This window comes from Pan troglodytes, chromosome 5, assembly GCF_028858775.2.
Source record: "Pan troglodytes isolate AG18354 chromosome 5, NHGRI_mPanTro3-v2.0_pri, whole genome shotgun sequence".
In the NCBI taxonomy this organism is placed as follows: Eukaryota; Metazoa; Chordata; class Mammalia; order Primates; family Hominidae; genus Pan; species Pan troglodytes.
In genome coordinates this window covers 80,196,289-80,215,669 of record NC_072403.2, presented here as the reverse complement: position 1 = coordinate 80,215,669, position 19,381 = coordinate 80,196,289, and the positions used below count along the sequence as shown (strand labels likewise).

The following is a 19,381-nucleotide window of genomic DNA, read 5'->3' as shown; positions in this document are numbered from 1 at the left end:
CTAATTACATCTTCCTGATCACAGCCAAAGATATTAGTTATATTGTATTGGTATTAGTATGTTTTGTCCCTTTATTTTTTGGAATATAATTATCATTCCCTGTTTAATGATTTTTAAATGTCAGCACACAGTTAGGTTATTTGACACCAGAAAGCCATTGCCATTTGGTGTGGGGAAAACCCAAGCTTTACAGAGAAATGGAATCAGAATCTTTCCTCTACACTATTTATCAGATGTGTGACCTTTGTCAAGTCAAGTAACATTTCTGAGGCTCATTGTCCTCATAGATAAAATGGGGTTCATGAAAATATCACAGAGAGTTGTGACGGCTGGAGAGAGTAAAACCCCTAATATATAAAAGAAACTAAATACATGTTGGCTTCTTTGTTTTTCCCTTGCTTTTACAACTTTTCTGTTTAAACTAATTCAAAACAATACTACTTATCTTTAAATTTATGAATATCAAGACTAGCTCTGAGATAATATTTTATGAGACATATTTTGACTTTAGAACACTCCTATCTTAGGAACTTGAGTTTAAGGACTTAATCCTGGTCCTTGGCAGCCTTATGCTTCCTCCTTCCTTCTCTCTACTCAAACCTGTTCTTAGGAAATCATCTGCTAATTTCGTTTACTCATAGTTGAAAATGACTCATGAGATTGAATGCTCCCAGGGAAATTTGCATTTTAACAGAGCTCAAAATTTTTACAGTGAATGTATATTCCCTAATAGGAGAATTCAGAGAAACTAGTAATAGACAGAGGATGAAAATTTATTTTCTTTTTTTATCTGGACTCTCCATAGGCATCACTCATATTAAACCACATAAACCTCTGTCCTTTGAACCTTCCCCATGATGATTGAGGCTGTGAACATTTTACTCTGAAAAGAAAGAAAGATAGCAGTGGTAATATGCATGACCTCATGAGGCAAGAAAGCCACATAAGGCATTTGACTAATTTGGGAGTTAAGCATTATGAAGGCACACTTGTCATGAGAGGACACTTTCAGCTCCTGTCCTGAATCATTCATATATCTTCACTGAAGCTAAATGCTTTAAAATTCTCTGTGACTTTAACCTCTGATTCATCTCACTTCAATATATGTGATCCTATATTCTAATTTATCCTAAAATTTCTTCATACATTTTTTTCCAATCTTTAACATTTAAGTCTGCCATCTGCTTAATTTGTTTTACTGTGCGGGATTTAGCTGGAAGCACAGTGAAAATAAAGCACTTATGGTGAGTAGCTTTCATGCTGAAAGTAACAAAAAATAAAACAAGGCCTATAAAATAAGCACTTTGTTGAATATTCTTAAATAGCAAATGTCAGAAGAGGTAGGTCAGAGGCAACATTTGCCTAAATGTGCTAAGGGCAGTAATTGTGTGCATATTTGGGGTAGGGAATGGGAAGAAAGAACAACGGGTAGCACAGGGGATAAAGGTAATTCTACCCCTTTGATACGGATGTAGAGATTGTATAAACGTGGTCAGTGCTCCCTTACCCTTGTGGGGATAGGGCTGTTCTCGGTGCAAACAACATTTCTCTCTGTGTAGCATGACTTACACTATGGCATGAGGTCCTTTTATTAAGAACTTCATTCATTTTAAGTCCAGGCATATTGTTTGCCTTTAGTCTGGCATAAAATAGGTTTGAATCCATTCACTCATCCATTCCATGGTGATTTTCTCACCTGTACTATGAATAAGTGGCACTTATGAAAGGAGTAGGTGCTTGGATTCTGTGTGTAGGCCGTCTGGTTTTGAATTCCAACTCTGCCATTTAATGGTTATGCAATGATGAACAAATAGCATAAATAGTTCATGCTTCGTTATTACCATCTATAAAATAATGATTACAACACCTCCTATTAAATGATGAAATATATTTAAAAGATAGCTTCTGAAACAAAATAAGTACTCAAAATTGTTCAGTAGAGCAATTTGTGCTATGCACAAGAAATCATTGAGGCTGTTTTCCTCTATTTCTTTGTATGGTTCTTCTGTAGCCTGCTCAATTAACTTCTTATTTTTTTTTAATTTTATTATTATTATTCTTTAACTTTTAGGGTACATGTGCACAATGTGCAAGTTAGTTACATATGTATACATGTGCCATGCTGGTGTGCTGCACCCATTAACTCGTCATTTTGCACTAGGTATGTCCCCTAAAGCTATCCCTCCCCGCTCCCGACACCCCACAACAGTCCCCAGAGTGTGATGTTTCCCTTCCTGTGTCCATGTGTTCTCATTGTTCAATCTCCACCTATGAGTGAGAATATGCAGTGTTTGGTTTTTTGTTCTTGCGATAGTTTACTGAGAATGGTGATTTCCAATTTCATCCATGTCCCTACAAAGGACATGAACTCATCATTTTTATGGCTGCATAGTATTCCATGGTATATATGTGCCACATTTTCTTAATCCCGTCTATCATTGTTGGACATTTGGGTTGGTTCCAAGTCTTTGTTATTGTGAATAGTTATTTTTTTTTAAGTAGAAAATTGTCTTTCTATTGACTGTGAGCATGGAGACTTATTTTCTTGAAATAAAATAAGCACAGAGGACCCATCTCCTTAGCTTTGGGGGGATTTTTTTTGTTTATTTTTGTTTTTGTGTTTAAGATTTGAATGTATCAAATCAGTAAGTTATCTCATGAGGAGACCAAAGAACATCAAAGATAATGTAATATGGATTGGTAATTGGAACTGAAACTGAGCTCATACTAAAGATTTGGGAAAAATGAGTATATAGCAATGAAAGGGAATATTTTGAGTGTCCAGATTTGAGTCCAAAGATCAATCCTAGTGAGGAGCAGTAGAATGGGGAGACACAAAGAGTAAAAAGGTTGGTCTCACAAAAACACCTGGACTAGGGTCAGATTACTATACAATGAAGGACAATTACCATGCAATGAAGGACACTTCATTCTCAATGAAAGCGAAAAAAATAAATGTTCACTAGGTTCATCGCATAGTAGTCCACAAACATTTTTCTATTCAAACATGTATGTTAAAAAATGCCAGTTCTAACCTAATGCAACTACTTTAACATAATACTGAAAATGCATTTGCCCTCTCCCCAAAGATTGATAATCCAAAGTCTTAAATTCAATTTCTACACGCAGTTCCAAGATTAGAATCTTTGGATGAGATAACTCACTCTTACTCAGATTAGATGTTGCACTAAATAAATTTGTAACCTGCAGCTACATGAGGAATCAAAAAAGCCCCAACGTATCAAGTCCAAAATTAAGCACTAAGACTAGAATAAACACATAGAATAAACATTTTCACATGAAAAACAAGAGAATAGTAAGTAGCATACAGTGGCCTTTGAGCTAGAGCACATATTAGTTCTGCTGGACAGAAACCAGTGGCTGTGGTTCAGTGGCAGATGAGTCAATGTCTTGACCAAACTGCCTCTCTCTGCCCTCTTGCAGGACATGCCCTGGACATTTTCCTCCATGGCTGCATCTGAGATTATTGGAGGATTTCCATTTCTGGAACAGCACTGTTTTGGTAGGCAACTTCCTTTTTGTGTAAACTCATTGATGTGCTAATTGTCTGAGGCATTGAGAATTTGCCAATGTTGAAGTTTTCCTGGGAAAATAATGCCCTTAAAACTTCAGCTGACTTTTGTTTGACTGCTACCTGCTTCCTCCCTCGACTGGTAACTAGGCTCAAAGAGTCTCATCTTAATCTAAATTTCATTCTGGTGGTTTCTGTTTCTTAGCAACCCATTTCACTGTTTCTGCCCAGGGCAGTGAGACTAGTAATCTGTTCTTTATTTTTGGCTGCATTAGAGTACATGGTTGTTAATACTAGGCCCACTATTTTTTTTTTAATTTTTTGGACAGGAAGTGAACAATGATTGTTTGAGTTTAGTCATGTCTTGATTTACTATTTGAATGTTTTGTTCAGTGTGAATTTTTACATTTTTTATTTTTAAAAATATTTCATTAAGTATTATATTTCTTGATTACCAAGATTTTTTAGTGCCTCCTTAAATTTTGTGCTTGAAATATGTGCCTCAATTATCTCACACTAATCCTGGCCTTGCAGGATAAAGTTTCTTCTTGGTGTCTGGCTTCGGGGCTCTAATACAAAATTTGCTGATTTCCCTACCCCCTTGCACCTTTGCTTTCACTGACTGTCTTGGAGTCATATTTATACGATTTGGCTTTTTCAACCTGTAAGACATGCTCATATAAATTTTGGCAACTTTGATATCTTGGATGTCACCTTTGTTAGGGAGAAATGTTTGCTACTCTCTGCTTTGAGGGAAGTTAGTTTAAGCCAGAATTGGTCTTAGGACCTTACTAAAGGCTCCAGGAAGCATTCAATAAACTCTAGCATCAAAACAAATGTTTTTGTTTTGTTTGTTTGTTTGCCTGCTTGCTTGTTTGCTTGCCTCTAATGTGCCCTAAAGCTCCCAGATACTTTATTTACATTGTCTGATTTTCAAGATACAACAGGTAAAAACTTAACCATATTCTTTACCATCACATAAGGAGGTTGATAAATTTCCCAGTAAGAGATGGGAAATCATTTCTGTCCTACTGCTTACCTTGACCTAGCTAAATTCATATTTGAATTCCTCTCTCATGCAATATTCCACTTTCCAGTACCAATTTCTGCATTTAGTCAGAATTCTGTTAGTTAAAGGTATCAAAGAGTGAGTGCAAACTCATTTATTCAATAAAATTGACTAATGTAGCAAGGGAGGGGGAGAGGTTCTGCTTTAGGAACAGCTAGATCCAGATTTCCAAACAATGCCATAAGGTCTCTTTCTCAGCATATCTTAATCTGCTTTCTTTGCTTGGCCACATTCCCAGCAAGTTATTATTGTATGGTGATAAATTGATCAGGCTCGAAATTTATATCATATATATATATTTATATTATATATATACATATATATAATATAATATATATATATAAAAATCGAGATCCCATTGAACAAAAACTTTCCCCACAATAGTGACAAAATTATGGGAGAAATTCTGGTTAACATGGGTTAAATCATGTACATTTCACTGAAATAACTGCTATAACTAAGTGTCCTCTGGTCATAGTGTACTCGGATTGGCCAGGTTTTGGTCACATGCTTACTCATGAGCAGGGAATGTGAGTTTGTCCTAGTACAAGCACAAGACTGCACACGATTACTAATAAGTGATAATAAAGTGGTTCCTCAAAAGATGGAATGTAGAGAAGACAAAGAATAGTCCATGATAATATGACTCATCTGCTCTGGGTGCGGAGAGGCAGTAGGGTTACATCTTAAAGCTCTGGAGGAGAAGGACAGAGAGTGAGGTGATCAAATGAAGTAATAGTTGTGAACATTCACAATTCAGGATGGACTGTCCAGAGTGACTGCTCTGGTCTTCCTTGGAGTAAAAAAGACATTAGCTCGGAACATTCTTTCCCCCACCTTGGTTGGCTCAGCCCAGGGATATGCCAGGGTTTCTTTTTAGGATGGCAATTTTCTCCCTGCAGTTAAGCAATCCCAATGGAGTGTGTGAAATGGGTGTTTTTTGTGTTGAGGAGGCTGGGGAAGACAATGCATTAAATAAGCTTTTCTCCCATCCTGTGTAGTAACTAGGAGACAGGGCACACAGTGAAATGCATTGCATAAATATATTTTTACAGACTAGATTCTTCTTTACAATTTTTCATTGGTCAAATAAACTCTGGTATGTTTTTAGTATTACCGTAAAATTCTTAATAATCTTCTTGTTGTTCAAAATACTGTGCCTACAAATAACATAAATCAGTAATTTTAAATCACGTGCTAGATAAAATTCTGGGCACTGAATAAAACTGTTTTAAATGAATATTCTTTAGCAGATTTTAGTTGAGTACTTTAAATTCCTTCAACATGTATGAGTACATTCAGTTCGGAAATGAAGCAAATGCTTAAGAAATGGTTACATAAGCTGGCCCCTTCTCCTCCTGTATGTGTGGGGAACAAGCTGTCTCAAGGGCACGTAAGGCATCTTACTCCCCATAAAGCTCAAGTGAGGGCTCTTTCTTCCCTGGGTTTCAGAAACACACCCCCGGAATGTCCTGTCTCAAACTGGGGAGGGGGAGAATAACTTACTTGAGAGTTAAAGTCTCTTAGGAGCTTTTTTACACATAACTCCTGTATGGGTGATTATAGATTTAATATCTCCTTGATGCCAACACCTTCCTCTTCCCTTTTGGTGGTTGTTAATCCCAAATATATGGACACATAGAAAAGATTTGGTTGTTCCTTGAATCCCTTGAAATGGAAGTAATATTACTAATATGTTAGTATGAACGTTTGTTTCATGAAAGGGCTTATGCAGTGTTATCAAGTATTCTAGAAAGAATTAAAAATTATAACTCATTTAGAGGAAACCAGTTCTGAAAAGATGCTTATGTAACAGATTACAAAAGATGTTTGAATCCCTACGCTTTGATGCATCATATGAAAATGTGAGGTATCAATGCCTAAATTTCTTCACAAAGTTATACTCCTCAGTCTGCTAATAACATTTCTATATTTACCTTTAGGTTGCTGTGATTGAGAAATGGATATCCTCTTATCTGTAATCCCATTATTCTAAGCAGTAAATCCTACTTTCAATAAAGAAATACAGAATTGTAATAGTTCTCCAGTCTCTTCACCATACTTTACACAACACTATGAAAAGATGTGGTGGTTGAAGAGATTCCAGCTCTCATCTGTCACAAAAACTACATTGTGGTATTTCCTCTCCATTACAAGAGTAGGAACTGAATAGGCTCACAGCTGCATTTTCCCTAATCTCAGGAGAGCAAGAAGCTCAGGTTAACTCCTGCTCAAAGGGTTGTCCAGAGCTGACTACACTGGAATTTTAGAGTGTTATGCAGTTTCTTCACTGGATATCCAACATATGGTATGTGACACTAGGTGTGAAATGATTGAAATTTTAATGAACAGTTTATATTTGAGTTTCCAAGGACCCCAGGCATTTAGAGATGGCTGGTCTCTGAAATACTCATGAATGAAAATGACCCCAGGTAACTGAATATTACTTACTCTACAGATGTGTGTATTATACACTCAAATAATGAAATGAAAGCCTCACAGAATGCTGATTGTATTTGACATGCAGTTCCTTGTAATTGTTGCTGAAATAAAGAAAGTGACATAAGAATTTTTTCCACAGCTTCATTATAGATGTGGCTAAATATGTTATTTGGGAAGTAAATTATATAATATTAATATACGTGAAAGTGGCTTCTGTAGACATATCCTGAATGTCACCATCTCAAGTCTTCTGAATAAAACGCAGCTTTGGTCAATAGACACAATAGCAACTGATTCATTTCATGGGTAAGAAATTGTTTATCATGGCACCTTAGTAAAAACAAAAATCTTAAAAAGTACACATTCTCCGAAATGCAATCAAGTATAAGCATCATCTTTTCTATTCCATAAACAATTTCTGAATAGTAGATGCTTGATTATACAGCATCAAGAAATCTTTTCATGAATATATTAAAAATGAATGCAAAAACTGGTAAGCCCCAGAATAGATTTAATGCACACAGTACACTTTTATAACCATCTGTTAATCCTCCCTGACCATACAACTCCTCAGCTAACTAGAACTGCAATTAACCAAGCTATCCCAATTCTTCACCATACTGTATAAATAGGCATTTGTTGTATTTTCTACACAAAGAAATGATTCTGTGGGAATTCTTCTAGTGTTTCCATACCTGTCAGTCACCTATAACTACTTTCAAAGAAGATGCAAGCTCCAGAGCAGTGAGAAGACAAAATATAAAAATTCACTTAAAAGTTTGGCTCCATAAAAATAATTGAAAATTAGTAGAGTCAATGAATTTAGTTAAGGCTCAAAATAAAGATTTGAGATATGTAAGCACGACTGGGGTTAATTATTTGTATTTTCTCATGAGGAGGCTTAGAGCATGGCAAACAGCACACTCCCTAATTTCAAGAAATATCTGGTAATATTATACGCCAACTTACTACTCAAATTTACTCTCTCATGGTCTGGTTTTGATGCACATTGCTTATGATCATGATTATAATTATTATGATTATGGATACTTTTTGAAGCATTCACGGACAATCTACAAATTATTGGACAACCTACAAATTATTTGAGGTTAGGTATGCAACTCAATAATTGGTTACTTATTTTTATTTGTCTTTAAAAAGTCTTTTTTTCTCCTTGTTTATTCTTTCTCCCTTTTCCTTTCATTCTCCTTCCTCCCACTTTCTTTCTTTCTCTTTTTTCTGTCTCTTATTAATAATTAGAATTATTCTTATACACCTTAATGTACATATGTAGATTTTCCCAGGGAAGTTTGTCATCACCACCTCTACTTTTGCCTCTGTTACTCGCTGTCTTAATTTCCCTGCATCTCAGTGTCTTAATCTAGACCGTGGAGATAATAGTCTTTGACACATGGAGTAGCTGAAAGCAATAGATGGATAATGTGCAGGGCCCCTAGCCAAGTTCACACTGGGTGCTCATCGTCCTTTCTGCCATTGAAGTGTCATAACAAGGTGTTATGCTTCCCCTCTCATTTCAGCGCGGTCCACTGCAGAATGTCTCCTGTAGCAGTCAGTCCCTTGGGGGCAATCTCCCATATCTCAGTCTTTGCCTAATATTAACCTTTATCTGCCTTATCTTGTTCTTTAAAGGCTTTGGCCGCATCTAAGAGATAGGGCTGTTTGGACAAAACTAATATAATTCACCAATTGTTTGGATGCATAACTTTCCTAGAAAAGAATTTTTTTTTTTACACTCAACTTCAGTGGGCAATGTCTGTCTTACTCTAACGAAATAAATTTGATGTGAAATATTACAGATGACCTGGCAGGTGTGAGAAAGATAATTTTGGTTTATAGCGTCTTCCCAAGCCCATTAAATGCTGTCAGGTATAAACTATATACGTGCATTGTAAATTCTGGTCAACTATATGGTACATGCACAGCAATCAAATAGAATTTTCTTCATTACTTTATTAATAAACCGAACATTTCACATATGTTGTTATTGGCTTCATGTTAATTTTTTAATATCTTAGGACAAGACATTTATTGATGTGATCTTTACTATTTAATGTAATTTATCAATTGGAAACTCATTAGTTCTAACAGCAAAACAAGCTTTTTGCTTCTCTGATTAAAATGTTCTGTGTCACATCTAAGAGGATGGGGCAGAGGCAGTGACTCAGAAAAACAGCTGGGTTAGGAAAATATTGCAATCCACAAATGGATGGGCATGAAAATACTTAGAGAAATATGAAGTCCATGACTATTTCCTTCATTAGCATCACAATTGGTTTCTCTGGAATTTGATTGTGGGTAAGAAAGGGTTGTCCAATTTTAATTCCCTAAAAGAGAGAAAAAAATAAGTTATTTAAATCTCTGCTGAGGATACAACTAAAGAAACACTGATTTTCTTAGCATTAATTGCCCCTTGTTTATACCACATACCTATTCCTTCACTATTACATCTCAAATATGTGATTGTGAGATTTTTACCTCCCCAAATATTAACTATTCAATGATCTTTAAGCGTTGTAACTTGAATCTTTTCCTACACAAATTTAGCATTGGGAAATATCCCCTCAACTAGTATCCCAACATAAGATATCCAACATAATGATGGTGTTAATATCCAGAATGTGTAGTGGGTAAGTCATGTGGGGTGAACATAAATTTGGGAAATAATTATAAGACCATTGAAAATACTTAAAATCAAATTTGTTTCATACTCTGCACCAATTTCAAAATACACAATTTTTGTCTTAAGACAGCAAATACAATATAAAGAGAACTATAAGTGTTATGTTATAAAGAAACCTACCACTGCCACATGCCAGTTATCTGCCTGTGCCTGTAGCATTTTTTTCTAATCTTTTTTATTTTTCTGAATGTTCAGAATTGCAACCCAGCATCCTCTATTTTACTGAACTCTCGGCGTTAAGGCCTAGTGAATGTGACCTCGCCTTATTTACTTAGGGAAATTGCCCATTAGTTATCTTGAACTTTAACATTCTTTACTCCCAAGTTGGTAGAAAGGGAAATTGTTCAATAATTGATCTTTGAAGTTATTCCAATAGATTAGGTATGCTGATTTTATTTTATTGGTTAGCATTTATGTAAATTTTTTTAAAAAAATATGTAGAAAAACAATTTGATCCAGTGTATTTCACATTTAACCAATGCCTACCAGTTTACTAATATCAATTGTTTACATCTGGTATCAATTTTTATTATTCAGCATCCATGCTTGTTCAATTAAATGTTCTACTATCAACCACGTTTGCAGATACTAGAAAATATACAAGTGATTTTATTATTTTTAATTCAAATAAATATTATCTACCAAAGTCTCTGAAATTGATTAATTTCAGATGAATATTCTCAGATAAGTAAAAGTAAAAATTGTATCCTAATCTACAGCAGCCTGGACACATTTGGACTTTTGAGTTATTCATGGAATTATAAATAACACAAGTGTAAGCAGCACAGTGCAGCTAGTTAAATATGATAATATGTAATTATACTTTCCGTGACATTTTCTCAATGGTACACAATACATCTAAACAACGGGTCTATGTTTTTTCTTTTTCCGTATCTGTATCTGTGTCTATCATTGTTAAGGAAGTACATTCAATTTTTCTCCAGTCTAGGAAAATAGTATTATTTTTCTAAATTACTTGTGATAATCTATATAGAGACTAAGAATATTTTCTTCATAATATGAAATGCCATTTTGGCTTTTTAGTCTTCACAGGGATATTTTCAGTTCACAGAATAGATATTTTTGAACAAAATCAAGCACATGATTTTAAATATTATTTGTATAGTGGTCTGTGTGTATTTCTATCATATCTGTGTTCATAATACTTACTAGCTATTAGAGAATGTGTGTTTGTTCATTACTGCATCTTCAGCATTCAACCCTTTGTCAAGGCCACAGCAGACTTGAGATAAATGTTTACTCATTGGATGAATGAATAAATTACTTCAATTGCTGACACTTTACTTTCAATTTGTATGGTTGGATCTATGACCTCTCTCTACAAATATATTCAGAATTTCTTAGTGTTGAACTAGAATTTGAACTATAATCTTGTGGTACATCTAAAAATGTATCATTTTTCAACATTCATGAAAATAAAGGGCTACTACGCCCTAAGGAAGATGAAAAATTGTTTACAAAATTAGAAACTCAAAAATGTTTTGTGGGGCACAAAATATTGCATTAACTTTGCTCAAAGTTATCATTAACATGGTTACTCAACCAACAAGTCCAAAGACATTAGAGCATCTTTTGAGTCCTTGTGTGCTGCCTGGACTTGCTTCATTTGTCATACGAGTGGATGCAATAAAATTGAAGACGATTCCAAAATAAAACAAAAACAAAAAACAAAAAACAAACACAGATGAAGGATTGGCAGGTAATTGCAAAATTGCAGTACTAAAATTAAAGCAAACAACAAAGAAGCCACTAGCAATAATTAAACTCAGAGTGGTGGTGGGGCAAAGAGTACAGCCCTTGTTAGATGGAAAATATTTTTGCATCATACATATTTATGATCTCTAGCAAATTTCACTGATATGTTGAGAATTAATATCCCTGTTTCCTCTCTTTTATTGTTCTGATGTATAACTATCTCTCCTTTAACATAAACACTACAATCTTCCATTCCTCTAGCCCCTGAAAAGTAGCAGCAATGTGCCCTGCAACAGAATCTGCACACTACAGAGATACTACAAAAGCTACCATGAAGAAGCTACATAGATGATCACTGCGTTGTACCTCTCAAGTACTTTCTCAGAAGCCACATCCATATTATTGCTGAGAATACATGCTTTGCTATAAACCCTAACTGGGTTGAATCCTGGCTGTGCCACTTAGTAGCTAAGAGATTTTGACCAAATCACTGGCAGAGACCTTTGTCCCCTTGTCTATGAAATAAAATAAAAATAGCTACCGCTCTGAGATTTTTCAATAAAACCTGTTAAATTTTACAAGGTTAACTGGCTAGTATTTAAGTTTTGCATTATCATGTGCTATCCTGGCCATCTTGAGAGCTGTGCTGATAACTGGCACATGAAGATGTCTACATATTTCAAGTTAAATCTGCTGTCGTATCAGAATATAATTTTATAAAACTAAGTTTATTATCTTTTCTTTTGAACTTTTTCTGTTCATTGTTTTTGCCAATATTTTACTTAAAAGGATCAACTTGCTTTCATATGTAAGAGATTTCTGGAAAATACATTAGAAAGTCAAGCATGTTTTTACAAAAAAATCCTGAAACAACTAGGGGGCAGTGCTGCCAAACGATAGCTCAAAATCATCATTAGTCAGCTGTGGTGTGAAAAACCATTTAGATCCAAAAAGCAGATGAGGGATTGTGATGGAATGTATTAATTAATTTGAACATCATATGAAAGCCAAATTCATGGTAGATGCAGACCACCATATTTTTCTATGTATGGGAACTTATGAGCCCTGAGTCACCTTTGACTATTCCTTATTCCCATATTCATGAGGCTCAGCCTCCTCTTTGTTGGAGTCTTATTTTGTTGGTAATGTATTTTTCATCAGCCCTTTCCTTCTTCTCATAATTCCAGTCTTAGGTCAACTTCTTATCACCAAGACTAATCAATACCTCTTACTTGATACCACTACATTTAAAAGATATTGGCTTTCCAAAATTCAGCTTTCCTCCCCAAGAGGCGTTATAAAAATGCACTATAACATGCATGAGGTTCTGGCCCTTGCTGTCAGAAATATCTGCATTTGCAACTTGGTTTCACTATGTACTGTGAGATTTTGGGTAAATTGATTAACCTGGCTTAATCTCAGATTCTCAACCTTAATTAAATAATTTTTTAGAAAATGCTCTCCCTTCATTGCACATCCCCCTTCCAATTCCTGCCTTGTTTCTCAGCTTTTTAAATAGACTCCTTGAAAATAGTATTTGTACTGCTATCTCCATTTCTTCACCTCCTGTCTCTCTCTATAGCATACCAACTAGGCTTTTGGGACTACCTGTCTGTGAAAATAGCCTTTGTCCTCCTAATTTTCTGCCTGTTGTTTTAGGCATTGTCAGCCCTTCTCCTCTCCTCCCCTCACCTAATCCTTTATCTTCTCCTCTCTCCCTTTCTGTTTTCTTTCCTTTTCTAGGTAATGTCATTGTCTCTTAACTTTAAATAATAACTATACACTGACACTCTCAAAATCTGAATTCCACTCTAATAAAACAACTTGTTTACTCATAATTTTGAACTGTGTCTGTCATTTCAAATTTTACATAACCAATGGGAATTTCCATTTCTGTCCTCTGAAACTTCAAGTCTTTCTTATTTCAGTTTATGCTACCACCATCCACTTGCCGCTGCAAAAATAAAGAATAACAACAACAATAAAACAAACAAACAAACAAACAAAAAGAGTCATTCTTAATTCTTCTCTTTATGCTTACCCTATATCTGATCTCTCTGGTTGAATTCAGTCTGGTGGGCTTTTACCTCCAAAACACATATCCATATCTTTCCCATATATGTCCACTGCTTATGCTGCCAATGTAGCTCAAAGAAGACTGTAACTGTTTTTTCTGCATCTACTCTTGTACCCTTTACAGGCTATTTTCTACACAGCATGCACAGTCTATTAATAGCGGTTATTATATCAGGTCAGTTTTTTTCTTAAAACCCTCTGATGACTTCCCGTTGTTATTTGAATATGATATAAATGCAATGCCACTGCCTAGAAGGCCCTGCTTGCTTTATATACTATTTTTAGCTCCAAATTCCTCTCAATACACTTTCTTTCTTAGACGCCATTGAGAAACAGTAGCCTTCTTTCAGTCTCTATAATCACACCATCCAATATGGTAGCTATGAGTCACAAATGACTATGATTACTTAAAATACAATCACCATATCTAAATATTCTAATTTGAATTCACTTTGTAAGTCTAAAATATGTAGCATATTTTTAAACCTTAGTATAAAAAATTAAAGTAAACTATTTTCATTAATATTTAATTTGATTATATGTAGAAATGCTGTTTAGGGTATACTACATAAAATAAGACAAAATTTAGTATTATTGTAATTGAACCACTTTAATTTTACTCTTTAAATGTCTCCTAACAAATTTAAGATTACATAAGTGTCTTGTATTGTATTTCTAGTGTACCACATATTTCTAGAACCAGCTAAACTTACTTCTCTCTCAGAAACTTTGTAATTTTTCTTTCTGGTTATCTTTTCTTTTTAATATTCTCCCCCAAAAAGTTCAATTTATTGTTTGTTCACCTCTCAGATCTCAAGTCAAATTACATTTCTTCAAAATGTTCTTGATTGATCATCCTACATAAAATTTACCTGCTCCCGGCTTCCCAGTTCTACCATATTTACTCTTTATAACATTTCCTCTTTCATTTCATTCTTAGCTCTTCTAATTCTTCAGAATTATTAGTTTGGTCATGTATAAGTTCAGCGAATGGAAGGATATTTTCTACGTTGTCAATTTCTGTGTCCTAGGATTCTATCATAGTTAATGGCACGTTGTAGATACTCGATTTATAATAATTCATTGAGATACTGAATCACCTGCTGGCCAACTGTCTACAATACTGTCATTTTAACTTCCATTTTCACATACCCCATGCCTAGCCGTTTTTTTTTTTTTTCTGAGATTATAAAAAACAATTTCAGTTGGGGAAAAAATAAACTAGGATACTCATGTTTGTCATTAATGGGGTATAGAAAATGCCACCCCAAAATGTGGAATCTTGCCATACTGAGTATTTTAAAGCTGAAATAAATTAAGAAAACTGCAGAAGCAGGAAGATCTCTCTGACTTTCTCCCTCCCCTCTCTCCTAAAGAACCTCATGTGACAGATGTCCTGTCTTACTACAGGAGAGAAGAAATGTCACATGGAGAGTCCAAGAAGAATCTGAACAAACAGGCCTTGTTAAGTTTACCCCAGTTTATTATCCTTAGATCATACTCCTTTGTGCTCCAATCACACTTTTGTATGACTTTCTGTAAAAATGCACAGTTTTCCCTGGTTCTTTCCATGTTCAATTCTGAAGGCTTTGTTTCATATAAAACTTACGTTAAATAAATTTGGTTATCCTATTTTTTTGTTGTTAATTTGTCTTTTGTTGTAAAAGCCTCAGCCATGAACCTTGTGATGGGTGAAAAATATTTTCTCTCCTACCTCATGTTGGTGAATATGTGCCTAGCTTCAGTTCTTATTGCGATATGAAAACACAGGCAGGAGCTTCCTTGGGTTTTGAATTTCTCACAGACAGTTTGCATAATCTGTACATATTAATTATTCAATAAATTCATGTTGATTTTTTTCATAAACCACGAGGAGCAGATGCATCAGATCTTTAATTGAATCTGATCTTGTTAGAACACATATAGATTCAGCTGTAGTCAGTTGCTTTTCAAAGATTCCCATGGAAACCTACAAAAAGGAAGGTAATAAGAGAAACAAAGATATTAACTCATTTAAGTTTCACCAAATGATATCCATTTGAATCCTTTATGAAAAATTCTTATTTTTTATAAAGAATAGAGATGTGTTTTCTTTAATATTGATCAATGTTATGCTTTCAATTATAAAAAATCAGAGATGCATTTGTTGTGAATCCCCCTAATAAGCAAAGTAGAAACATACAGAAATGCAGTGTGAAGGCTGACAAACAAACAGATTCCTTTGCATGAGTTCCCTTTTTTACACTTTTCTCGGAGAGAATTATATTCCCTTCTTATTTAGAGCTGGTTATTTGAGAGGGACAAGTTGGTATATCTTAGGTTGCGTTCCATAATGAAAGAAACTTGTCCATACCTGATGTAGAAGATACAGAGATGTGTCTTCCACATCCCCGTTTAAGAAAAGAAATGCTAGCTGCAAGGAGCGTGGTTATCAAACAGCTTCCAGCTATCAGCTTCTTTATCGTCAGCCTCAGATTTCAAGCCGAGGTACCAGGCTTCTTAGAGTGGCTGCCAGCCAGTGATTGAACAAGGCAGTGGTCCAAGGGCTTAGCCATGTGCACCTGAAATAGAACTCCTCTAACAGGCAACATTTACTCTAGAGCTCCTTATGGGGGATACAGCCTCTGTCACATCTAACCATCCCTTCTTCTTCCCCTTCTTTTGCTGATGTAACTTCTTAATAAAAAGAGTTGTACAACCAACTCTGCCTCAATGTTTTCTTCCTATAGTACCCAAACTGCAAAGCCTTCTATTGTCCATAGTGGACACTTCTGGTACCTACTCTGTAGCAGCCATTCTATTTTGTATACTGATAAGGTCTAGGAAAGGAACAACAACAACAAAAATAGTTAATACATTTCTTCCTTCCCTTATTTCCCACCCTGCTTTCCATTCTTCCCTACCTCCTTCCCTTCTTCTTCCCTTCTTTACTTTCTCCTTCTTTTCTTCAATAAATATTTACTTTGCACTTAGGCCCAGGATGTATAATAATAAATAAGAGAGATAATACATAATTCCTGCCCTAATAGGTGCCTACTCACTAGTAAAAATGAATTTTTAATAAACTGAGTAAGAGAAATTTTAAAAAATTGGAAATAGGTAGATGATAGATAGATAGATGATAGATAGATAGATAGACATAGTGTCCTTCAAAGTCACACAATTTCACATTTCAGGTTTTTATGAATGCACCAAAGAGAATGAACCCCATGAGTACCCTAGATCTATATAGATTCACTTCTGTTATTTATTGTAAAAGATAATATTTGTTTTTCTGCTATTGGAGTTTATAATGATTAAATTTTAAAAATATCAGTAAGAGTGGAAAAATAAACATAAAAATTTAAGAACTATGAAGTTCACTTAAGTTCAGATATTTTAACAAGTTCTGAGAAATTGGTTGTTCCTTATCTGGATTTACATAAGCCTGGTAGCTTGGATTTGATGTTTCCAAATGCATGTCTTCAGATGGATTATATATTTTATATATATATAATATATATATATATAGAATCACTACACATACACATGCATACACACACATACATGCGTACACTTGAGTCTTGATATTTTATGTCAGAGGAATCTAGAAATCTGGCAAAAAAATGTTTTGTGTAATGCTCATGGAGCTGGGAATTTTAATAAAGGCCATATAATCAAGACAAGTACTATTACTTAAACACAGCATGTTGCCATATTAGGCCTTGTTCCTCTAGTTAACAAAAATCTTTAATATGAAAGCATAAACATCTAAACTGATGAAATATTTTCCATTATAGATTTGCATGCATTCAGCAAAAGAACAATGCTTGAGTGTACTACTATTACACAAAAATCCAGAAAACATATTTCTAGAAATGCATTTTCTTATTCAACTATGAACTTTAAGCATAATAGAGCTTTGAAGAAAGAAAACAGCTGCAGCCAAATGTTCTCTCTAAGAGAAGGAACTTGGAGACCAAAAAATGGTTGAATGTTTTAAGTGGTTGTTGATCTTCCTAAGAGTTAAAGTAGGTCAAGGAAACACATACAGAAACACAAATAAACACAAACACAGCACTCACAAATACACAAGGGATCAGGCTGTCTCTTTGAAAGAAATGTCAAGTATAGGTAAAGGAGATATGTACTGAGAAGGTAAATTGGGCTTATTGCTAGCAGCAATAAGAGAGCAACTATATAAGCAAGCCCTCTTTGCAGGAGCAGCTGAAAGATTTCTTTGAGCATGATTGGACATGGCACCTGGCAAAGCAAACAACATTGCAATTAGGTATGTTTTCCACAAAATAAAAACAGTTCCCCAAGGTTCTGTGTGTGTGTATGTGTGCACACACGTGTGTTTCTATACCCTGAATTCAGACTTATTCACAGTAATATCCACTTTGTGGCACCTCCTTTTTTCATCGATAATTGAGGACTAAAGGATACAGACACTGCTGAGACAAATGAGCTGAGGAACTTCAGAAGACCTGAACAAATGAAGAAAAATAATCATTACCTTGCTTGTTTTTTATGAAATGATTTCATTTGGGTGTGAGTTTTTTTCTTCCAAAGACATAGGACTCAAATTGTAGTCAATTAATGATTTAAAGATTCAAAATGACATTTTTGTATTCATGGCCAACTGTATAAAGTCTGGGATGTTGTATATATGGAACAAACATTTTCTTTTTGCTGTGAGAAATAAACTTCCTTGCAATTTTACTTCTGTCCTCAATATCCTCTTGATGAATAAAGGGTTGAAGATATCAGACAGGTCAATATCATCAACAAAAACACCTTCTATGAAAAAAAGAACAGGCTAAGTATTGTCAACACAAAGATGTATAGTATAGAATTGATATTGTTTGGCTGTGTTCCCACCCAAATCTCATCTTGAACTGTAGCTCCCATAATTCCCACATGTTGTGGGAAGAGCCCAGTGAGAGATAATTGAATCATGGGGTCCTTTCCCCCATACTGTTCTTGTCATAGTGAATAAGTCTCACGATAACTTACGGTTTTATGAGAGGAAACCCTTTTCTCTTGGTTCTCATTCTCTCTTGCCTGCTGCCATGTAAGACATGCCTTTCACCTTCCACCATGATTGTGAGGCCTCCCTAGCCACATGGAACTGTGAGTTTATTAAACCTCTTTTTCTTTTAAATTATCCAATCTCAGGTAAGTCTTTATCAGTAATGTGAAAACAGACTAATCAAACAATATAAAATATGAGACTTAAAATCCATTTAATTATAAAATGTATTTAACTATACATTATTTTATTAACTATACATTTTAAAATACATGTTTACAATTGTTATAGATATGCAAATTTGTAAACATTTTGCCATATCTATTGAGCTGAAGTTGGGATAAGTAACCTCCACACTAGCCTCAGAAAATATCTTTCCTCTGTGAAAATCTCTTTCATATTAAGGCAGTATTTAGTGCTTGTTTGTCCCAGGCATTGTTCTGGGAATGGTTGGGAGATATAACAGGAAAATATATTAGCATGGAAGTATGCATTTGTATTTTTGCATATTTTAAAGCCATAAGTTAAGACAATAAGCCCAACAGAAAGATTAGCATAAAGGTTGGACAGGAATCTTTGGGTAGCAACAAAAGTTTTCCCAGTGAATTTGAAAACTTGTCTCCAGCCAATTAGAGACTCCATATACACTGACTTAGGAAGAACAAAAATAAATCATATTTTAATAAGGCCGCTATTTCTGAAGGCACTCTGTTTACTCTCAAAAAAATGCAACAAACTTTCTTGAAGAAGTCTAGTACCAATGAACAATTCCGAGGCTGTATATATTTTTATGGATAAACAATATCTGGAGTCAGATTGACTGAATTTATA

The 19,381-nt window shown here is 34.8% G+C and overlaps 1 long non-coding RNA gene across 1 annotated transcript in view; it reads left to right on the top strand.

The window, feature by feature from the left end:
- LOC134810238 (uncharacterized) overlaps nucleotides 1-12,044 on the top strand; it is a 100,119-nt gene extending 88,075 nt beyond the window's left edge. Inside the window, exon 4 of the long non-coding RNA XR_010157840.1 lies at nucleotides 11,722-12,044. This is a non-coding gene — a long non-coding RNA (uncharacterized LOC134810238). The remainder of the gene's footprint in view (nucleotides 1-11,721) is intronic.
- The last annotated feature ends 7,337 nt before the right edge of the window (nucleotides 12,045-19,381 follow it).